We start from the raw sequence: 25465 nt of genomic DNA, 5'->3' as shown, positions 1-25465 counted from the left end.
AAAGGGAATACAAGGAATAATTAGGGAAGTATAACAAAATCAGAATGATGAACAAACATAGAAAATAAGAAAATATATTATTAAAAATGGAATTATCAGAGTGTTAAATGCTTATAAGATGTCCTGTAGAAGAGAAAATGAAAAATGTTCATTGTATTAGGATCAAAGTGCCTTTTACAATTAAACCATAACATAAAAGAAGCTTTACAATTTATACTTTAAGGTTCTAGTATTAGTTATGAGTTTATTCTTTAATAAGATTTTTTAAAGAACTGAATTTATTTTAATATTTTCAATTTTGGTCTGACTTAATTTTATTCATCTTTTGATTTTACATTTGATCTTAGGTTGACAAAATTAAATGGATCACAACCTTCAGAATCAGAATATTGCTTTTTTTTTTTCTCCAAAGAGAATCCCTATATATTTATTTTATTATTCATTTATCATCCTTTATCTCATTTTCCCTACCCCCATGCTACCTATAGTTTGTAGGTAGGTAATGTATGTCTTAAAACCATTTATATATTTCCTTGTTTAAAAATCATCATCATGATCTCATATCTACAAAATTACATTAGTGGACCTGTAGGGGTGATTTGTTTTTCCTCTTAATATTTGCCTTTGAGGGGCGCCTGGCTGGCTCAGTCGGTTGGGCGGCCGACTTCGGCTCAGGTCATGATCTCACGGTCCGTGAGTTCAAGCCCTGCGTCGGGCTCTGTGCTGACAGCTCAGAGCCTGGAGCCTGTTTCTGATTCTGTGTCTCTCTCTCTCTGACCCTCCCCTGTTCATGCTCTGTCTCTCTCTGTCTCAAAAATAAATAAACGTTAAAAAAAATTAAAAAAAAAATTTTGCCTTTGATCCATCTTGAGGTCCATGTTGATATATGTAGATTAAATTAACTGCTGTAAGATGTCTTATTGTTTCTATATATTGCATTCTATTTATCCATTCATTGCTGAACACTTATTTTCCTCTCTTTGCTATTACAGAATATACACACTTATGTATGCATACACATACACACAGAGTCATGGATATCCTTATATGTGTCTATTTACTTGGCTTAAATTTTGCTAGGATGTATAAATACTGGGGCATGGAGTTCCTGGCTTGTAAAATACATATAATTTAAGGTTCATTAAATACTTGCAAAATTATTTCCAGAATGGCCACATCCATTTTCATAAGCTTTCCTGTGCTAGGGCCTGAGGACCTTTATTATAACTTAGAGAATATTTGGTAGGTTTTATATTTAGAAATTCTCATGGTTTGCTTCGTTTCAAGTCTTAAAAGATTTCTCAATAGGTGTGTTTCCACTGATATGCTCTGAAAAGAATAATCAGATTTCATACACACAAATCTTAAGAATTCTTCCAGCTATCTTTTTTACTTTATTTATGCATTCATCAACACAAGTGTTTATCAACTTATTGTACTTTTAGCTTTCTTATCTCTTTTATCTAAGCATTTTTATGCTCTGGTCAGCACCTCTGAATGCCATGTGGTTGACAGAACTATTTATTATGATGTTATTCTGTGGAAATAGGTTGAAGAAAAGAAGAGCATGCATGTTCTTAAAATGGTGGTGGTGGTGGGGGAAGATTGGTGGATGTTTTAGTTGAAGTATTTCATTACTTATTTATTTTATTTTCTGTCTTGAGATCTCACTTAGAAGGAGACAAGGTACAGAATATCCTATAAAGCTCTTTATTCTGGAATGCACTTGATAAATTGTCTGCTAAGAAATTATCTTATACTAAGTAATATTCTGAGATTGACTTACTTCACAAAATTTTACATATCTATAATTGAACAACAATAACAACATACAGATGGAAAAAGAAAATTGAGTTGATTTCCATCAATTTCAGTAGCTTCAGAGAAATATTTTTCGGATGAAATTATCTCTTTTATTTTCTCTCAGGGGTGAAACTGTTTTTCCAATTGTTTCCCTCAAATTTTAGCAGTATAAAATAATACATAAAAGATATCAAGTCAAGATGCTGAAAGGAATAGTTTTATCCAATTTTCCTCCCCAACTCTTATTGAAATGACTAATAGAATATTCAAGTTTGAAAAAACAATCTGAAACTGCTTTTAATTAGAGAAGGATGCTACTCACAAATAAGGAATAATAAAGAATTAGTATTAGATCTAAAGCATATAGAACTGGACTTGAGGAGGTCACCAAGGAACATTTTATACTTGCTTCTTTTCCTAAGAAACAGTACCATTCCCAGGGATGTTACTCCAGAACATCTAAGCAGAAACCCATTAAAAGTTACTGATTTGGGGGTGAGCCTGAGAGGCTCAGTCAGTTAAGTATAAGACTCTTGATTTTGGATCAGGTCATGGTCTCATGGTTCATGGGATCGAACCCCATGTAGAGCTCCATGCTGACAGCACAGAGACTTCTTGGGATTCTCTCTCATCCTCTCTCTCTCTGCACCTCTCGCATCTCTCTCAAATTATATAAAATAAACTTAAAAAAAAAGTTACTGATTTGTAGTGAGATATGAAAGCCAGAGAAGCCTTGCATCGTATAGGGAGTTTATGGCCTGAGCTTCATTTCCCCCACCCTATTGGGAATGTAGTATTTGAAACCAGTGATGATAACTATACATCATAGTTCAGTTGGTGACTAAAATAAACAGAAAGGCAGCCAGGAGTAGAGCTGGTAACAGGTGTGGCTTGAGGCAAAAAGAATGTGCAGCAAAACCACAAAGTTGCCTAGTACAGGATCTGCTCAAACTCCAGAGGGACCTAATAAGTTGATCACCTTTGCTGCAGGCTCACCCTTCCTAGAGAAGGAAAGACACACATATGAGGTTCCTCTGTTAGGTTACTCTAGATTTTTCTCCCCACTAACCTCAGGTAGCTTGATCTTTGAACTGATAATGCAATTTTATATCAACCACTTCTTTAGCTTAACATTTTTATTTTGGATGGATCTATGTGAGGTTTCTCTAACAAGATGAGGAAAAGCAGTCTTTGGCTGTGATCGATGACTTAATGAAATAAACAAGATGTAGAAATACTATTTAGTATAGCAGCAGAAAAGTGACATGAAATTAAGATACTTTTGCTTTTCCCTTGTTCTAGGTTTTATTTAAGTTTGGATATACAGACATACTTTTAAAAGCCTAGAGAATAAAATTTGGGGAATGGGTTCAGGGTTCCTTGACATTTTTGGATATATTAATTTAAATAATGTTCATAACATGGTTCAAAATAACAGATTAGCCTATTTGTCTAGCCAGTAACAAAAATCTACATGTCAATCTTCTAAAATATTTGGAATCAATCAGTTCCAAGCATTCTTTTTGTTTGGGAATTAATTTAAAAAAAAGATGACTTTATTGTGATCATTCTGGAGGTTCAGAGTGAGATTTTACATTTGAATATTTCCTCTAGGTCTCATGAAAAGATATATTCATCTCTAGTTCTCCATGACATAAGCCCATGAACTGAATATGTGCCATACTCCCTTGCTAGTAGAGGCTGGCTTTCATCTCAGAAGTTAAAAATGCTGAATATGCACTTTCTCTTTGTTTTTTTGTCTTTCTTTTTTGTTAATGAATGCAACCACAGCAAATCCTGACCAATGGAATCTTGCTGGACAACTTTTGGGAAATGTTTTCCTATATAATAAAGAGATAATCACCAGAGTGCCCCCTTCCTCATGCTAAACCATAGTTGTTCCTAACTGTGATGTTCAGAACTGTTGCAGCTATCTTATGTTCAAGAGGCAGACATCACCAGCACACTGAGGATTTCAGAGCAACTATATGCTTGATATAAGACTCAGTATCTGCATACCTTTGGAACTTCTTGTCCTGATCTTTTTATTACATGAGACAAGACACAACTCTTCATGTGCCAGTTTTCTGGCCTCTGATGATTCCCTGGCTGATGTTGATGCTGGAGAAGATGAAGAATTGTTCTAGTTTTCAATGTCTTCTGAATGCATCTTTATTGTAATCCCAAATGTTCTGTTCATCAGTTACTAGTTTCAGAGTTTTGATTTCTTGATTCTGTCATAAGAAATAGTGACTGTATGTGTGTGTGTATTTGTGTGTGTGTGTGTGTATAAATATTAATGTATAACCATATTGTAGCTTCATTTTGTTTAACTCAAATTTAGTCTTATTTTTTAGAGCAGTAAGTTGGACAATTTCATCAATTATAAATAAGTGAAAATCGGGTAAGCTATTCCACCATAGATTCTGAGAATAGCAAATGCCAAACTTTCATGAACCTATGTGTGAAAAACATTTGAAACAGGGCTTTGTATCACTATGTCTCTGATGCATATTCTAACAGCAATATACCTAAGGATAAGATAACAGCAGGAGAACTTTTGCACTTGGTAGAGATAATATCCCTGAATAGATCTTTATAGTATTAATATTATAAAATAGAGAAGAACGAAACCCCTCATTTTTGGCCTATAAAAAGGTTCCACAATGACAAAAAAAGCAGAAAAAATGGTTATACCATTTAAGGATAAGAAAAAATAAGAAGCTTTGAAAAAAATCTTGTTGTAAGAAAAAAGAATAAATGCTAGAATATATCTATGTTTTCAATATAATTCAATATAACTTGGATCCTCTGTAACAAGAGATGAAATGTGGAATGATAAGACAAAAGACACATGACAAAAGTTCTGGCTGAGAGTCAGACTGAAATAAAACAGAGATGGATGAGATAGGAAAATACTAAAATTAAATTAAATGCAGCAGCAGGGAGAAAATTCCCTTATATTTGAGGAAAAAGAAATAACAGAGCTTACGCTACAGAAAGTAATATGGAGGAAAAATATGTTCTAGAATAAGGAGGATGAGGAAAAGGGATGAAAATAACAAGCAAAGAGAGTATGTTTGGAGCACCAAGAACAGAATTAAACCTGGAGATAATTGGTGCTGTCTAGAGAGACCTCAGAGCACAGTGGAATGGAAGCTATAGTTAGAAATACCATAAAGAAAAAGTCAAAGAATGTCACATGTCTGTAGGTTAAAAGGGTTCCGCAGGGTTCCAGGGAAGAAAAGAACTGTACCCATGTCTACATAAATTTGGTGACTTCCTTAAATTTTAATAATACAGAAATAATTGTATAAAATCTAATCAGAATGTTTAAAAAATGAAAAAGGAAAAAAAAACTGTAGGATATCCACAAAGGAAGAAAATTAGGACTTCCTTTAATCTCACAATATTACATGAAGGAAAATATTAAAACAATAATTCATCTGCATAGTTTTAAGGAAAATATTTGTGACCTAAGATTTCATTCCCCATTTATCCAGTGAATATAATAAATGAAAGAGTATTAGGTCCTATCATAGTTGTACGTAACTTAAATATATATTGATAACCATATCAGCTAGCCCACATATATATCAGCCTGAAAACTGATTTAAGAGCTCTAAAAAGGAATGTTATAGTATAAGACATTTGTTTTGGGATAACTTCAAATGACCTAGAAATATAATTAAAACAAAGTATAATAAATATTTCAAACACAATAAAATATCCCTTATTTCTTTACCTCTTTACCATTTTTTTTTACCAATATTATGCTTTTACTGAACTCTGATTTTTCCTGAAACAACTTCATCTGCTGGTGTTCATTCTTATGAAGATTTCTTGTTTTCCTATAGAGAGAATATTCCACTACCACTTAAAGATTAGGTGTATCCTTTTTTTTTCAAAATTTTATTTAAATTCTAGTTAACATATAGTGTACTATTGGCTTCAGGAGTAGAATTTAGTGATTCATCACTTACGTGTAACACTCAGTACTCATCCCAACAAGTGTCCTCCTTAATACCCATCCCCCACCAATCTCTCTACATCAACCTTTAGTTTTTCTCTATAGTTAAGAGTCTCTTATGGTTTGCTTCCATCTTTCTCTCTCTCTTTTCCCCTTTCCCTATGCTCATCTGTTTTGTTTCTTAAATACAACATGGGAATGAAAGCATATGGTATTTGTCTTTCTCTGACTTATTTTGATTAGCATAATACACCCTAGCTCCATCCACATCACTGTAAAAGGTAAAATTTTTCTTTTTGATGACTCAGTAATATTCCATTGTATGTATATGTATGTATATATATATACTATATATATATATAAACTCCATTGTGTGTGTGTATATATATATATATATATATATACACACACATATATACACATATATGTGCCACATCCTCTTTATCCATTGATGATGGACATGTGGACTCTTTCCATAATTTGGCTATTGTTGACAATGCTGCTATAAACATTGGGGTGCACGTACCTCTTTGAATCTGTGTTTTTGTATCCTTGGGTAAATACCTAGTTGTGCCATTGCTGGGTCATAGGGTAGTTCCATTTTTAATTTTTTGAGGAACCTCCATACTGCTTTCCAGAGTGGCTGCATCAGTTTACCTTCCCACCAACAGAGCAAGAGTGTTCCCTTTTCTCTTTATTCCTCACCACCATCTGTTATTTCCTGACTTGTTAATTTTAGCCATTCTGACAGGTGTGAGATGGTATCTCACCATGGTTTTGATTTGTATGTCCCCGATGATGAGTGACGTTGAGCATCTTTTCATGTGTCTGTTAGCCAACTGGATGTCTTCTTTGGAAAAATGTCTATTCATGTCTTCTGCCCATTTTTAACTAGATTATTTATTTTTGTGTGTTGAGTTTGATAAGTTCTTTATAGATTTTGGATACTAACCCTTTATCAGATATGTCATTTGCAAACATCTTCTCTCTTTCTGTACGATGTCTTTTAGTTTTGTTGATTGTTGCCTTCATTGTGCAGTCCCTTTTTACCTTGATGAAGTCCTAGTAGTTTATTTTTTGCTTTTGTTTCCCTTGCCTCTGGTGACGTGTCTTATAAGAAGTTGCTATGGCTCAGGTCAAAGAGGTTGCTGCCTGTGTTCTCTTCTAGGGTTTTTTTGGTTTTCTGTCTCACATTTAGGTCTTTCATCCATTGTGAATCGTTGTGTATGGTGTAAGAAAGTGATCCAGTTTCATTCTTCCACATGTCTCTGTCTAGTTTTCCCAACACATTTGTTGAAGACACTGTCTTTTTTCCATGGGGTATTCTTTTCTGCTTTGTCAGAGATTAGTTGACCATATAGTTGTGGGACCATTTCTGGGTTTTCTATTCTGTTCCATTTATCTATGTGTCTGTTTTTTTTTTTTTTTTTGCCAGTAGGTGTATCCTTTTTAGGTTAAAAATGTCTCCTCTAGTCCAAAAACTAATATTATGATAATATTAGAAACTAAATTACCTCCTATTCCATTTGCACCTGCTTTTATCACCTTCATTATCTCGTCTTGCTATCATCTGGCTTTATAATCTACAGTGATGACTCAGAGATTATCCTAGTCTCTCAAATATTTGGTTTATTCATCTGGAGGGTTTTTTACAACACTTTTTTTCTGCTATATGAACTCTCACAACTCTAATTTTGAAAACAAAGGCGTCCACTCCTAGACCACATTGAGTTATGATTTTATATGCTCCAAGTTGGCAAAAAAAATTGGCAAGGATTAAATTAACAAAACTGTTACATAGTTAAAGGAAAGATGAAATAGTTCAAGCATTTCACATTATTTTGTGAATTTGAAAGTGTGGCAATCCTCCTATAGACATATACACTGGAGAAAACCTTTCACAGGTGCCAAAAACTGTTATAGCTATACTATTTATTTTTCATTAAAATATATCCTAGAAACAACACAAATGTCCATCATAGAAGACTAGCTGTATATGTGTGGTATTATGTTAGACAACTGAATGTTTGTTTACTTTTAAGATAACTGTCCACAATCTCCCACTTTTTCTCTATAACACATCATATGTCATATGTTAGCTGACTTCTTAGTATGTTTAGGAAGGATGGATGTTTTGAGAGTATGAAGAAGCTTTCTCAAGCCAATATATTTCTTCTTCTCTATGTGCTTCCTATGGTATCTAAATAGAAGTTATCTCTATTCCGTGACTCAATCTCTCTTTGGCCTCAGGTCTGCAAAGCAGTCCCAACCAAGGCTCTAAGACATATAATAATATCTCTTTTCATTATCCCTCCAGCCATGAAGGTGGTAGTGGTTTCTGACAGGTCCCAAAACATATTGTTTGGGTTGCAAAATGACTGCATGAGTTGTAAAACTTCAATACATCTCCTATATTAAGATGAGGGCATTGTTCAGGATAGAATAGGACCCTGAAACTTGGAATGTAGAAATTTGGGAGGAACTGGATAAAGCTGAGAACCTCAGAACTCCCAATTCCCCTTTATTGTTTCTCATCACCAGAAAGAGCCTCATTTTCCACCATCTTTGGATAGACTCTGCAATGACCTGACTAGAGATAGTTGCTTCATAAGAAAGGTGTCTATTCTCTCCAAGACTCACCTCTACCATCTTTGTTGATACAGTCTGAATTTATCACTAAGGAGAATATCACAACATGTGCTTCATGGAGAGAACACTTACGTAGCAAAATAACTGAGACATTACTAGTTTTATTGTCAGGTATCTGAGAATACACATAAGAATGAATTCTTATGGCATTAGTCTGAGCAGGATGAATTATAACATTGGATCAGACCAAATTTATTCATATGAGACATTTATATGAGATTTTAGATTTAATGCTTTAGCTTCAAGATGCTGAAAGTGATCTTAGTTGGCTGATTGATACTGGGATTCAAAAGTTGTCATATGAAATGAAGTTGGCATGCCAGGATATTTCTAGCATAATGTGGAGGGAAATAAGTAAAATACTCAAGAAAATAGAAATGTTAGAGTGGAGTGTGTGCAACTACTCATCCTAACCTGAACTGTATCTCCTGAAAGGGTTTAGAAGCCAATTTACTCACAAGCAAGACAAAACTAACTTTCTCAACAAAGTTATTTTGGTGGCTGTGTGGATAATAGGAGATGCTGCCAAAGACACAGACTCCAACAACTTCACCTACTCTTCCATGTAAATGTTAGGGAATTCGTCTGAAAGAAATGAGACCTTCAGACTTAGGATGGTAATATGAGAGGGCTTAGATGAATATTTTCTTTTTAAATAACAGGTATTTCATTGAACTGTTATAGAATCTGAAGATTTGACTATTGGGTCACAGTGACTATGTGACTTATGCTACCCATTTAAACTAAGGTCTATGTGATCTGCGAAGCCAGAAGGGGTACATACAGAAGCAACCTCTTATTAAATGGAAACAGTACATGTTAGATAGTCCTTAAGTAGGTTCTGAAAGACACAAAGTCATTGCATGAGTAAGGAATTCAGACTTCAGTAAAAATACTCTTACACTAATTTCTATGCTTTCATGGGAAATTCTTTATTACTGGTTGATGGAGGAAGAAAAATATCTCAGATCCGCTTTATAGACAGATATGATGGCACCAGACTGCAGAACAGCACAGGTTTGAACTGTGCAGGTCCACTTATACACGGATTTTTTTCTCGATAAATGTATGGTACTGTAAATGTATTTTCTCTTCCTTATGATTTTCTTAATAACATTTTCTTTTCTTTGGCCTATTCTATTGTAAGAGTACAGTATATAACACATATAACATAAAAAATATGTGTTATTCACTCTTCATGTTATCAGTAGGGCTTCTGGTTAACAATAGGCTATTAGTAATTAAGTTTTGGGGGAGTCAAAAATATGCAAATTTTTCAGCTGCATGGGAATCAACATCTCTAACTTCTATGTTGTTCAAGAGTCAACTGCAGTCTAAAATCATATTACAACTCTATTCAGGGGTGATCCTGAAAGACAGTGGCAAATAGACTTTCTGCTAGTGAGCAAAACTTTAGCCACTATAGTAGCATATCTGATTATCTGCTTTGCTTGAAGTGATAGCCAAAGGAATGGGTTTTCATGGACTCATGGGCAATGGCAATTTGATAATTGATCAGGGACCTGAGATAAATAAGATTTGATGATAAAGAAGTAAAAATCATGAGAATTGACTTCTCTGAATGGGTATAGCCTGTGAACATAATTTCCCCCTTTTGGTACTCACCAAAAAGGTCTAATGAAAATGAGTTTTTCCATAATCAGATAAAATAACCCATGTTTTGGATGTCAATTACTTTCATTCTTTATTCATCTACAAATTGGTCATGGTGTACAAATGCAAGCTGTGCATAGGCTTAATAACAGGACTGCCCAATCCTGAAGATGATTTCACTACTCCTATCTAAGTATCAAGGGTGCTAAGCACCTGATGTGGTCCTTTCATAGAGATATCAGTCAGGATCTTGGTGAAAGATTATAAAGGGAAGACAGGTTATGAATTTAATTTCCTTTCCTTCTCAGTAATGCTTCTGCCTCTACCACTATTCATAGTTTTAGGAAGCCAATCTTGATACCACAAACTGCATTGCTATAACCAAATAACACATTTCTTCTTTTCCTGATATTTTTTAACGTTTATTTATTTTTGAAAGACAGAGTTTAAGTGGGGGGGGGGGGGCAGAGACAGAGAGGGAGACACAGAATTCAAAGCAGGCTTCAGGCTCTCAGCTGCCAGCACAGAGCCCAATGCAGGGCTCAAACTCATGAACCGTGAGATCATGACCTGAGTTGATGTCGAAAGCTTAACTGACTAAGACAACCAGGTGACCCTCACATTTCTTTAAAACAAACAAAAACAAGGAAAAGAAACAAAAAACAATGCTCATGGATCATGGATTTCACGGATTATATAAAATTTACTACCATCACTACATTCAGCTAGCCTGATACAATTATGGAAGGTTCAATTATAGCACCTGCCAAAAAATTATCCAGTGAAGTTGGGGTACCATCCTATAAAATGTAGTGGTGTTGTTTATTCTATTGCCAGAATACACATTATCTGAGACCTAAGGAGTGGAGTGTGAGTGGTCCCTCTACAGTACCACTTAACTATTAATTTGCAAGACTTTTGCTTTCTCTTTCCATAGTCTTGGGCTATTTCTGTTCAGAATTCTTAAGACTTAATGGGGAAATTTTTCAAAATGTGATACAACATTGATCCTTCTCTTTTAAGTTGAGAATGCTAATAAGCTCCTTATGATCTTGAGCCAATAGATGGAACAAGATGATTGATTCCAAGTACCAGGAAGAAATAAGGCTGCTGGTACTCAATGGAGACAGGGAAAACTATGAATGTAACCTACATGTTTTACTGGCATTTCTTTGTACTTTTATGATAAATGGTAGATGTCAATGGAAAAACATAATAATTCAATAAATACAAGATTATATAAAGGACTTAGATATTTCAAAATTAATTAAACTATCCCCTCAAGTAGAGGATACTAACCAGCTGAGAAATTAGCTGAGGGTGATGGAAAAATGGTATAGGTAAAAAAGAAAGGATATGATAAATATCACTATAAACTTCTGACTAATTACAAAATATGGGCTGCATTAACAGTGTAGATTTCTGTTATGTATACATCAAACAAATTTTTATGTATCTGTTTTTGCATATGTTTGATTCCCCCACCCCTATTTTCTTCCCATTTAGAAAGATGGTTTTTAGTGATGCTTAACTTTACTTTCATAGATCATGAAAATATCACTAGAAGCCACACACATAACTTATAGGGAAGAATGCATATTTTCTGGAATCTCTGGAACTGAGATGGCTACCATGATTGTTGGGACTTCATGTCTACTCTTTTTGCAAAGTCAGAGTGTTTCCACCTGTAACAGGTATCACCTTATATTAGTCAGAAACATCAAGTTGTATAGTTAAAGGGTTAGAATTGATGGTAAATGGAAAAAGAGAAAAAATGTACTTGGTATGAACATATATTTTAAAAAGCAATATAATAATAAATTCAAAAGTCCAGGAACTACTTACCTCTAGAATATATAAGGATGGGATAGAAGAGGAAAACATGAATTTATTCAATGATTTTTGGTGATCTTCTAATTCTTCTGTTAGATTTTGGAATTATTAGAGTTCATTTTATTATCATGCTTTTTAACTTCCATATATACCACATACATTCTGTTATATGCATCCAAAATTCACCCTTTGGTTATAACCTGTTATCCTTCCTAGCATTTAAAAAAATTTTCTTTAATGTTTATTTTTATTTTTGAGAGGGAGGGAGAGAGAGAGAGAGAGAGAGAACATGGGTGGGGGAGGTACAGAGACAGAGAGGGAGACACAGAATCCAAAGCAGGCTGCAGGCTCTGAGCTGTCAGCACAGAGCCCTGTGCAGGGCTCGAACTCTTGAACTGCAAGGTCATCACGTGAGCCCAAGTCGGATGCTTAACCAACTGAGCCAGCCAGGTGCTTCATTCCTACCATTTTTTAACTTATTCTTATATGGTCTTGAAATCATATCAACCATCATTTTTTAGGCCCTTCACTCTTTCTCATTTGGTTTCCTATTACCTACTTCAACTTCTTTATTCAAAATATTACATTATTCTTAATTTCAATTTTCATTCTTAATTTTTACCAATATTGTTTATTCTTCTGATTATCCTTTTGCATCAACTGAAGTGATCATTACATGTTGACTTCCTCTAAAAACAACAATATAACTTCTTTTACTGTCTCCCCAGTGACAATGAAACACCACCGTCCATGTACCCAGTTGCCCACATCATTCTTTATTCCTCTGAGTCTTTCAACTTTCCCTATTCTCACATTTATAACACTGGCTTATCTCTCCAACATTTCTTGTCACATTTCTCCATTACAACATTCATGTTAAGCAAAATTTCATTCTCCCCAGATGTCATTGTTTTAGAGTCAAAGTGATTTCTTTGAAAGTGTTATTGTAAATTTTTTAAATTGCACCTTGTAGCCATAAGAGAAAATAATTATGATGGAATGTTATAAAATAATTTTAAGTTTTTCAAAACTATGTAATTATATCAGAAAAATACTCAGGATATATTTGAAATTAAATGCATGTCACAAAGAGTCTATTTAATTTGATTTTAGTTTTATAAAAAATGTTTATGCATACACATAACTCTATGTATCTATGTACAGAATCTATATATCTATCTACTGATAAATCATCTGTCATCTATCATATATATAAGTCTATTTTTCTTTCTTTCAATATATCTATCATCTCTCTATCCACATACTGAAAATACTGTGGACAAACACATAAATATTTTAAGAGTGTTTCTCCATGAATTAAGGAGTCATGAGCTATTTTTCCTTTTTTTTTAACATGTTCTGCATTTTCCAAATTATCTACATATGTTTCTGTGCTTTTCAACTTTTTTACAATGTGTATCTATTGATACAATGAGACAAATAGGTTAAAAACATATATAATATATGATTTCCCCTGAAACCTCCTGGTTGATAATGAATTTTCCTACTTTTCTTCAAAAACAACTAAAAAACTGAGAGAAAAATACACCAATATTAGATCCTATGAGATTCTGTCTGACTTAATCCTTGCTCCTTTGTATGAAGTAAATGTCAGCTAACTTCACTTTGCCAGATGTGAGGCATTTATCCATGAATGTTTGCTCATTTGACAATATTAGCTCTGGCTTAAGTCAAATGTTACTTATAGACGAAGGGAAAAACATTGATATTTAAAGCAACCACACATATATATGCCACACACACACACATGCACACACACTTTTCTCTGTATCTGTTTAGATCATATCCAGTCCTTTTCTCCCTGCTTCCTCTTCAAATAGAATTTTGAGGGTCTTCTTGGCAAATTATTCTATATAGATCCTACCATTTAATTATTGGTGATGTGTTACCATAGTATGTAATATGACTAAACATCAAAGTTCCAGAAGAGTTTAAAGATTTCTACTAAGAGGGTAGGGACTACACGTGACTGTTTTCCCTTTCACATCTCTGTTTATTTCTACCCTGCCTCATCCGGCAAAGTTAGAAACATTGTCCTATGGGCAAATGTAGCTTCTAGAATTCTTTTAATTGGTACACTTAATAAATATTGTTGTTCCACTGTTCACATGCTTTAGTCATGCCTATGCTGAGTCCTCTTTTTCAGCACATAGTTCAAGCACATACTATGTGCCAGCCACCATTATTAGTCATGGAAATATCATGTGCAATAGGAGAGAAGCTCTCAAGAAACTCTCACTCAGGTTGCCTTAAAATAAAACCACTGGCAGGGCACCTGGGGTGGGGGGCAGCTCAGTTGGTTAAGCGTCTGACTCTTGATTTCAGCTCAGGGCATGATCTCACAGTTCAGGAGACTGAGTACCGCATCAGGCTCTCTGCCGACAGCACAGAGCCTCTTTGGAATTCGCTCTCTTCCTCTCTCTCTGCCCCCTCCCCCCCCCCCCCGCTTGTACTCTCTCTCTCTCTTTTCATAAATAAATAAACATTAAAAGAATAAAACCACTGGCATATTTAGAGCAATAGCTTTATATTTTTACACACATATTCATTATTTAATTAAACCTTAGCATTGTCTATGGCTCATGAAGAAAATTATTTCCCTCTTATTCCTTGAAGACTTTTAAGAAAATTTAAGACAGCTATTCCAAGTTGATAATTATGAGAATAAAGAAAATCTACATTCATGTTATGCTTACCCTTTCCAAGTTTTAACATTAATTTCCAAAAGAAATGTGTGTCTATATAAACCAAAGATTTCTTATCACAAGGACAATTGGGTATCCATCTTAACTTATGCTCCTACATACAGCTTTAATGTCCTAGGAAGACTACAGATGACATTAAGGCTAAAACAGAAGCTTTGTACAGGCAAAAGTATTATGTTAACTGGTTGAAAGGCAATCAAACATGCACTGTGAGATGAGATAGACCTGGGTTTGAATATATCTTCTGTCAATTACTCATGCTATAACCTCTGATAAGTCATTTTTATTTAACTGGGACAATAATAACTTTACAAGATTTCGGGTAGTATTAAATGAGATAGTATATATAAAGTTGCTATCGAGTAAAAATGAAAGAACTCAATAAATGGTAGTTTCTCTCTTTGCTTCTATAATAGTAGAGGCAGTTAAGAGGAGCTTACTCTAATAAAAGTTAAGAGGATAGACACTAGAGACCTTTCTGGGCTCAAATTGTACCCCTTCCCCTGTGATACTTTGCTTTTAGAGATGGTGAACATATTGGATGAGTTATGATATATAAAGAATAGTGACTGCTTGCACTGTTGGTGGGAATGCAAACTGGTGCAGCTGGTCCGGAAAACAGTGTGAAAAAATTAAAAATAGAACTATCCTGTGACCCAGCAATTACACTACTAGGAATTTATCCCAAGGATACAGGAGTGCTGATTCATAGGGGCACTTGTACCCTGATGTTTATAGCAGTGCTTTCAACAATAGCCAAATCATGGAAATATCCCAAATGTCCATCGACTGATGAATGGATAAAGAAGATATGGCTTATATATATGATAGAATATTACTTGGCAATAAGAAAGAATGAAATCCTGCCATTTGCAATAATGTGGATGGAACTGGACGGTATTATGCTAAGTGAAATAAGTCAGAGAGAGACAGATATGTTTTCACTCATATGTGGAACTTGAGAAACTTAACAGAAGACCATGGGGGAAGGTAAGGGGAAAAAATTGTTTCAAACAGAGAGGGAGGCAAACCCATAAGGGACTTTTAAATAGAGAACAAACTCAGGGTTGATGGTGGGGGGGGAGGGGAAAATGGGTGATGGGCATTGAGGAGGGCACTTGTTGGGTGGAGCGTTGGGTGTTGTATGTAAGTGATGAATCATGGGAATCTACCCCTGAAACCAAGAGCATACTGTATACACTGTATGTTAGCTAACATGGTAATAAATCATATTAAAAAATAAAAATAAATAAGAAATAAATACATTTATACAAAAAAGTAAGGAATAGTGGCTGGAATATAGTTAGTAGCATTATTAGTATTATTAATAGTTATTATCATTATTATTGTTAGCAGTAGTAATTTTTGATAAATAAAAGTCCTCTCCAATATTAATATATTATTATCATGATTAATTAACAAAAGGAGCTCACTCTGCCCAGAGGTAATCTCTGTATAGCTGCTATATCTGAATTTGGTACGAAACATGTATGGAAACAATACTCTTTCCAATTCCTATGCTAAAGTAGATTAAGAAATCAATCTGGGGCACCTGGGTAGCTCAGTCAGTTAAGCATCTTACCTCGGCTTAGGTCATGATCTCATGGTTCGTGAGTTTGAGCCCCATGTCGGGCTCTTTGTTGACAGCTCAGAGCCTGGAGCCTCCTTTGGATTCTGTGTCTCTCTCTCTTTCTACCCCACCCTGCTCACATTCTCTCTCTCTCTCTCTTTTTCTCTCAAAAATTAATAAACATTAAAAAATTATTTAAAAAAAGAAATCAATCAACATTTGTATACAATCCACTTTCTCTCCATTCAATGCTAGTACTTATCCTCACTTGAGAGTCATGAGAAAATCAAACTATCATGTTATTACACAAAGAGAATTATTTTTTCTGAAACAAAAACAAGAGCATAACCAAAACCAGCATGATCATTATTACTTCTTTGAGTCATCAGCAGAGTATGTCCTTCCTATTCTGTAGTTTCCATAGGTGGGTCCAAGAGATTTCTATTTACTTTGTTCATTATTAGCTCTGTCACCTCCGACCCTCTTTCTTCTCTCCACCCCTTTTACTCATAAGAAGACAATTTCTCAAGAATTTCTTCTCTAATAGTTATATTTGTCTGCATACTCTGATAAGGTACTTTATGGCCTCTGATAAGTTATAACCGCTGATAGGCTACTTTAATGAGGATCTAAGCTAAATGACTTGGCCACATAACTTATTTTTTATTTGACAAATCCTTAAGAAAATATTCTAATGTTATTATTTTAGATACCAATGGAAAATATCTCTGTAAGATTATTTCTTTTCTAGAGTCATTTTGAAAATAAGAATTTTTTTTTTAATTTTTTTTTCAACGTTTATTTATTTTTGGGACAGAGAGAGACAGAGCATGAACGGGGGAGGGGCAGAGAGAGAGGGAGACACAGAATCGGAAACAGGCTCCAGGCTCTGAGCCATCAGCCCAGAGCCCGACGCGGGGCTCGAACTCACGGACCGCGAGATCGTGACCTGGCTGAAGTCGGACGCTTAACCGACTGCGCCACCCAGGCGCCCCGAAAATAAGAATTTCAAAAACCCATCAAAATGTAATATATATTGGTGTGTAAATATACTATACTATACTATACTATACTATACTATACTATACTATACTATAATATAATATATCGAACAAATAATCCTTAAAAACATTTTTCTCCTTTTCTCCACCCTTTAAAGGATGGTTTATTAGTTAAATATATTTTCTAGTAACAACATAATTGTCAGGAATGGATATGGATGATGGGGTTTGCAATGACTTAAACGTGGAGATTAGTTGTGAATACCCATGTATTCATGTGTGCACACCTACTCATGTACGTTTTTATTGTACATTCCTTACTTCAACCTAATATCCATCCGTGTCAAACTCTTGGCTGTATATGTTGAGAGAGATGAGACTGCTGGTTGAAGCTTTAACTATCTACTAAAGCTTTAGTGCTTTAGTAGACAGAAGCACAGCATGCTCAGGACTTCAGAAAAGCTTTTTACTCAACTCTCCTCCCTCAGGAGTTTACATTTTCTGTTTTATCTCTGGGATTGAGCTTAGTGACAAGCACACATTGAAAGGCTGTGAGAAATGCCATGGGAACTGCTTAACAGCATTCAGATGAGGGGATGGCATTTGAGTTCCCAGCATCTGGCCTGCCTCTTTTGCATTGGAAATCTTAATCAGGTGAACTTACAGGGTAGTTGGAAAAAGAGACCAGCTACATATCTGTTTTCACCAGTAAAAGATGCATCCTATTTTTGAATCAATTCTAGAGGTTAGACACCTGAATAATTTTCATTTGATTGGCATGTCTAAGGTAGTATAATGAATGGCTGGTTCTTTGACAATATGTAAAGCTTATATTTTTCTACAATTGTTCTACTACATGGACCCATTTAATAAATTATATTTTTGCTACAGTCCTCTACTCTGTGATTCTGGTCAATTTATTCTACATTAAATGACCAGCATGTTTCAATTTATACTATTGTAGTATTTGTGTGACATTTTATGAGAGAAAAATTAAACGGCTGACTATGATCTGTAATCAACAGCCAAGGTTTATAATTAATACCCTGTGCTTGAAATGGGTACACATTTGATTATAAATTATATATAATTGAAATGAAATGCTGCAGTGATTTTTCCACCATTAAATATTTCCAGAATTCCAAGTCTACCTGGGCTGCATAATGTTAAGAGCAATGCAGATATTTTCTCTTTCATTCAGTGGTAAATATGATGTAATTCATTCAGTAGTGTGAAATTAATAAAGGTAGGAGAAATGAATATAAAAGCAAATGACTGAATTGGAAAAGTAATAAAAATGTAATCACTGAAGCTGTGAGATAAGTAAGGTACTTTGCAGTGTTATCACTCTGAATTGTTGTGAAAATATAAAATAATTCCATTTTGCATAATATTTTTAAATTCATGTAAAACGACTGCTTCAAGTTTGAAAAATTTACAGTGTAAAGAATTAACCTCACCCTCCAAGACAAGATGTTTAAGGTTAAGTATAATGGAAACATAAATCTTCTCTAAGTCTTATTAAAGGAGAAGTATCTGCAGTATCTGAGTTAGATTTCTTTCAACCAAAAACTCCCATTCTGAAATGCTAGCATTCTGACATGGTGACAAATTGCTGGAACAAATGCTAAATAGTTAAATGGACAGGTGATGGATGGCCTCATAAGCCTTGCAGGGCAGCCTGAGTAAGATGCTAATTGGTTCTGTGGAACTGGTTTTAGTCAATAAATTCACTTGAGAGAGTTTTTGGGTGTTAGACATCTTTTAAAGAATGCAGTGCTATAGGTGACAAAACACTTGCAACATATTAGGCCACTAACAGCTTTATTACACCCACTGTGCATGGTATCTCTTTTCTTAGATCTAGCTTTACTTGGATGCTAAAGTTTCATTTTTAATGCCCATTGAGGAGATTATGGGTTCTCTATTTTGTCCTTTGACTTTAAAGAGTACCTACTTTTCTCACTCCAAAGACATTCCTTAATTTTTTTCCTCTTACTGGAAGGTACCCAACTTGACTTTTTAAAATTTAAGTTTAAAAAATAAAGTTTTTAAAAATTTTTCTAAAGGATTAGAATAAAAAGAATAACTTTTTTCTTACAGTGTATGTGAAAAATTAGCAGATCTAGTATTTTTAAGGACGAACAAATTCTTTCTTCTTTTTAAAATAATAAAATCATTTAATACTATGAAATTCATTTTCAAATTTCCAGAATCTTGTTTAATGGAAGGAAAGATGAAAGGAAGGAAGGAGAAAGGAAGAAAGGAAGAATGGAAGGAAGTAGGGAAGAGAAAAAGGATTAACTTCCAGTTGACCATGTCCTTACGAAATTACCAAACAACTAAATCTATATACTTTCTTAGACTGAAAGATGAATACTAACAAACTGATCTGCTTATTCTTTGCAACTGCCCCACATGTCTTTGTGCAAAAACAGAGAAGGTTGGTTACCAATTTCCATAGGCTATTGGAGAAGAACACATATTGTGTTTCCATTTTCAAAATATACCAGACAATCCCTCTTTCAAGACTGAGATAAATCTATGAAGGGAAATGATTCCTCTGCCCACAACATCCCATGTCTACATAAAGAAAAAATGAGACACTTTGTAGATAACAAGCAAGCAGGTTCTGCAAATGGATTACATCAGTCAAAACTTAATTCTGGAATTCACTATGTGACACTGAGCAAGTTACTTTATTTCTTTGTGTCTCAGTTACTGTATTTCTTTGTGTCTCATCTGTAAAGTTAGGATAATATTAGTACTGAATTCATAAGTTTGTTAACTGATTTATATGTAAATCACTTACACCCCCATCCAGAACTTAATAAGCACTCAATAAATTTCAGCTATTATTATTATTATTATGGTTATTATTATGTGTATTTTTTCATTGTTTAATGAACCTAGCTTTACAGACCTTATATGAAATAAAGATTTTAACTGGAGATTTAGGTTTATTATTATAATCATTATAAAAGAAAAACGAATAGGGAACAGAATTTATATGAACACATATATAATGTTAATTTCATACCTATGAAATACTTTCTTTCTATTTTAAGGATGCTTCTTTTAGCATGACCGTTCTCTTTATTCATGAGATCCCACCAAATCTATGCCAGCTAAATGAAATGAAAGTTTATCGAATTAGCTTAGAAATTTCTGATAGCGTGCTGAATTATCCTGGCAACACTCATTCTTCTAACCTGAATTAACCTGACTGCTGTTTTGACGTTATCAATTTTATAAGAAATCATAGCTTTTTCTGCTGTTCATGAACAGCATAATTTTAATAATAGCCATAATGCAAATAAAAGAAAATCTGCTCAGTGAAATAGCCAACCTGAAACAAACAAAACAATAAAAAAGTATTATACAAGTTAAAAATACATTTAACTGTCTGTCACACCAATATCAGTAAGAATCAATCCTGACCTACCATGTCTTAAATAAATAGGAGTCAATATTTTTCATATATGAAGAAATAAGGATGTCAGTAGCTTGTGACATTAGTTTGAGAGCTAACATTTGTAATTATGAGCGGTGATGGATGCTAACTAGGTTTACTGCGATGATCATCTCACATTACATACACATACCGAATCATGTTGTACACAGGAAGATAATATAATGTTATGTGTCAATTATATCTTTAAAAATGAGAGAAAAGAAGCTTAATGATATTGGTCATGGAATCTCAATGTTCCTCTTTTCCTTTCTATCATGGTGACACGAAGGTTGCAGCAGCTCTAGGCTTCATGTGAGTGTTTAAAATAAGAGAACAGACATGAATGGCACCAGCTACATCTGTTTCTATTTTAGGAAACGCAAAACGCTTCTCGAAAGTTTTCAGTACATTTTGCTTTCATTTCATTGATCAGATCTGTGTCACGTGGCTATACTTCCCTGTAACAGAGGTGGGGAAAAATGTGTAGCATTTCTAGTCTAGAGTGGAGGTGGCAAGAAAGAACACTGGATCTCTAACTGGCTAGTCAATTAACAATATTATTATAATAATAGTATTCATTTTTATGGAATTAAAAATATTGATTATATTTGAAAAATTTTTCCCCTTTTGTCAAATTCAATTTTTTGAAAAATGATTGCCACTCTTGGTTGTTAGTGTATATCAAAATTAAATTATATTTTAGTATATTAAAATATTTTTAAATTGTTAGATAAAAATGAGGGTTTTTTTTTCTTATGACAGCAAAACTAACATTTCTTAATGTTTCACAGGTTTCTTTTTTAACATTCAATATAATAAATGTATGTTATGCCATGAAAATGTCCTTGATTTTTTCGGTTAGGTTATTTCTAACAGAGTATTTGGCCAAACTTAAGGGTCGTTAACTTTTCCAAACATCATATACATAAACTTTTTATTTATTTATTTGCTTTGTTTTCAGTTTTTTTGTTTCTTTGCCTTTTGAGTGTTTTTTGTTTGTTTGTTTAGTTTCAGGTGTAGTATTTAGTGATTCATCACTTACATACAACACCCAGCGTTCATCCCTCCTTAGTACCAATCACCCATTTAATCCATCCCCCACACCTACCTCCCCTCCAACTACCTACAGTTTGTTCTTTATATAGAGTCTCTTTTACAGTTTGCCTCTCCTTTTTACTCTTATGTTCATCTGTTTTGTTTCTTAAATTCCACATATGAGTGAAATCATATGGTATTTGTCTTTCTCTGATAGACTTATTTCACTTAGCATAATACACTCTAGCTCTACCCCTGCAATTTCAAATGGCAAGATTTCACTCTTTTTTGTGGCTCAGTAACATTATATTGTGGAGATATAAAATATATATATATATATTATATATATTATATATATATACACACACACACACACACATTATACACACACACACACACACACACACACACACACACACATTCTTTAGCCATTCATCAGTCAATGGACATTTGGGCTTTTTCCATAATTTGGCTATTTTTGATAATGCTGGTACAAACATTGGGGTACATGTACCTCTTTGAATCTGTATTTTTGTACCCTTTGGATAAATACTTAGTAGTGCAATTGCTGGGTCATAGGGTAGCTCTATTTTTAATTTTTTGACGAACCTCCCTACTGTTTTCCAGAGTGGCTGCATCAGTTTGCATTCCCGCCAACAAAGCAAGAGGGTTTCCCTTTCTCCGCATCCATCTGTTGTTTCCTGTGTTGTTAATTTTAGCTACTCTGACAGGTGTGAGGTGGTATCTCATTGTGGTTTTGATCCATATTTCTCTGATAATGAATGATGGTGAACATCTTTTCACGTGTCTGTTAGCCATCTGGATGTCTTCTTTGGAAAAATGTCTATTCATTCTTCTGCCCATTTTTTAACTAGATTATTTGTTTTTTTTTGGGTGTTGAGTTTGATAAATTCTTTATAGATTTTGGATACTAACCCTTTATCAGATATGTCATTTGCAAATATCTTCTCCCATTCCACAGACTGTCTTTTAGGTTTGTTGATTGTCTCCTTTGCTGTGCAGAAACGTTTTATCTTCATGAAGCCCCAATAGTTTATTTTTGCTTTTTTCCCCTTGCCTCAAAAGACATATCTACTAAGAAGTTGCTACAGCCAGTGCCAAAGAAGTTACTCCCTGTGTTTTCCTATAGGATTTTGATGGCTTCCTGTCTTAAGCTGGAATTAAATTACCTAATAGAAAACATCAGAAAAATCATTACTCATACCAAAGTTAATCAATACCTTTACTAACTCATATGTAATACACTAAATCAAGAAACTGTACATGTGAATGAATACATGAATTCCTAGAATGAATACCCTGACAAGTTGAATTATCATATTTTGATGTATGAAATTGTGACTTAATCTCTTCATTATTCACAAATTTCTCAGGAATGTTGTGTTTCTTTACTCTTAGAAAATTTTCACAACTTTTCCATCAAAAATATATAATTATATAAAATTATAGAGTTGTATTTAGGGAAGCAAAAGATCAAAAAGGGATAATATCAGAACTAAGGCAGTAATTTCTCTGATATCAGCTATAGTAACATTTTTCTAGATCTATCTCGTAATGCAAGGATATAAATAAACTATTGGGGCTACATCAAACAAAAAAGCTCTTGCACAGCAGAAAGATATCATCAATGAAACAAAAAGTCAACCTACTGAATGGGAGAAGGTATTTGCAAATGATATATCTGACAAGGGTTAATATCCAATTAAAAAAAAAAAGAACTTATACAACTCAACAGCAAAAAACACCCCCACAAGCAAATAACTGACTAAAAATGGGCAGAAGACATGAATAGACATGTTTCCAAAGAAGACATACAGATGGCCATCAGACACATGAAAAGATGCTCAACATTGCTAGTCATCAATGCAAATTAAAACCACAATGCAAATTAAAACCACAATGAGATATCACCTTAAACCTGTCAGAATGGCTAAAATCAAAAGGACATGAAATAACTAGTGGTGGTAAGGATGTGGAGAAAAAGCAATCTCATGCACTGTTGGTGGGAATGTAAATTGGTATAGCCACAATGGAAAACAGTACGGAGTGTCCTCAGAAATTAAAACTAGAAATATCATATGATCTAGTAATTCCATTACTGGGTATTTACCAAAAGAAAATAAAAATTACTAATTCAAAAAGATAAATGCAGCCTTATGTTTTCTGAATTATTGATAACAGTCAAGATATGGAAGCAACTCAAGTGTCCATCGACAGATAAAAGTTTAAAAAATATGCACACACACACACACACACACACACACACACACACACACTGAAATATATAGCCATAAGAAAGGATAAGATCTTGCCATTTGTGACAACATGAATGGACTTAGAAGGCATAATCTAGAAGGTATAATACTAAGTGGGATAAATTAGACTGAGAATAACAAATACCATATGATTTCACTCATGTGGAATCTAAAAAACAAAACAAATGAATAAACAACAAAAAAAACAAACTCAGACCTATAAATACAGATAACAAACTGATGTTTGGTAGAGGAAAAGGGAATAGGGGAATAGGAAAAAAATGGGTGAAAGGGAGTGGGAGATATAGGATTCCAGTTATGGAATGAATAAGTTAAAAGCATAAAAGGCATAGCATAGGAAGTATAGTCAATAATACTGTAAAAGCATTGTCTGTGGATGGTAGCTACCCTTGTGGTGAGCACAGCATAACATATAGAGAAGTAGAATCTCTATGTTGTGCATCTGAAACTAATGTAATGTTGTGTGTCAACTGTACTCGAAAAAAATTAAAAGGCATAATATCCCAAATAAGACTAATCTTTCAAATTAGAAACATTTCCTCAGTGAATGAAATTGCAATGGGTAGACATTTAAAAAACAAGTCTGAATCATCCATTTCTAACACAATCAATAATAACATAATTTAAATTTAATTATGGATAGTACCAGCCATATTAATGTTAAGGCAATTTTGATCTATTCTTCCAGAAATTAGCATCGTATATTTTGAACACTCATTTCATTTTATACACTAATTTGTTCACCAAGAAAAAAAGTAAAGTTGTATTTATGCCAACATAAAAATCATGTTAAGGGTAGTTATAGTTCATTCGGTGCTAAAAAAGGAGAAATTATAATTTCATTTTTGTAAACTGAATATATTACAATCTTTTTCTGTCACTTGGCTTTATTCCCCTCCATATAAGAAGATATAACGTGGGGTGCCTGGGTGGCTCAGGTGGTTGTCTGACTCTTGGTTTTGGCTCAGGTCATGATCTCATGGTGTGTGAGTCCATGCCCAGAGTCAGGCTCAAGCGCAGAGCCTGGTTGGGATTATGTGTCCCTCTCTCTCTGCCCCTCCCCTGCTCTCTCTTTCTCTCTCTCAAAAATAAATAATAAATAAACATCTTTAGAAAAAAGAATATACATCGTATGAAATAAGTGAAGGGGATTAATAGGTGCAAACTTCCAGTTATAAAATAAATGAGTTATAGGGATTAAAAGCATAGGATAAAATACATAAAAAACTAAAACTATATATACAATCAAATAAACATTAGCCATAAAATAAAACCTATGAAAATACTAAAATGACATGTCAATTTCTGAACACATTCTTATTTAGCAAACATTATGAAAAATAGTTTGCCACTGGCAAACAATCTAAATTTTGTATTGACACTGAAACATCATGTGATATTTAGCTAGCTATCAACTATAAAACTTGAGAGTTGAAATATACTATTTCATTGAATGTACTATTGAAGTAAAGTATCATCTTTGTGTTGTTTGTAAGGAAACTAAAGTCATTAT

Source organism: Puma concolor, chromosome C1, assembly GCF_028749965.1.
Source record: "Puma concolor isolate L17-30 chromosome C1, mPumCon1.1.hap2, whole genome shotgun sequence".
Classification (NCBI taxonomy): domain Eukaryota; kingdom Metazoa; phylum Chordata; class Mammalia; order Carnivora; family Felidae; genus Puma; species Puma concolor.
Note: the sequence above shows the minus strand (reverse complement) of the source record.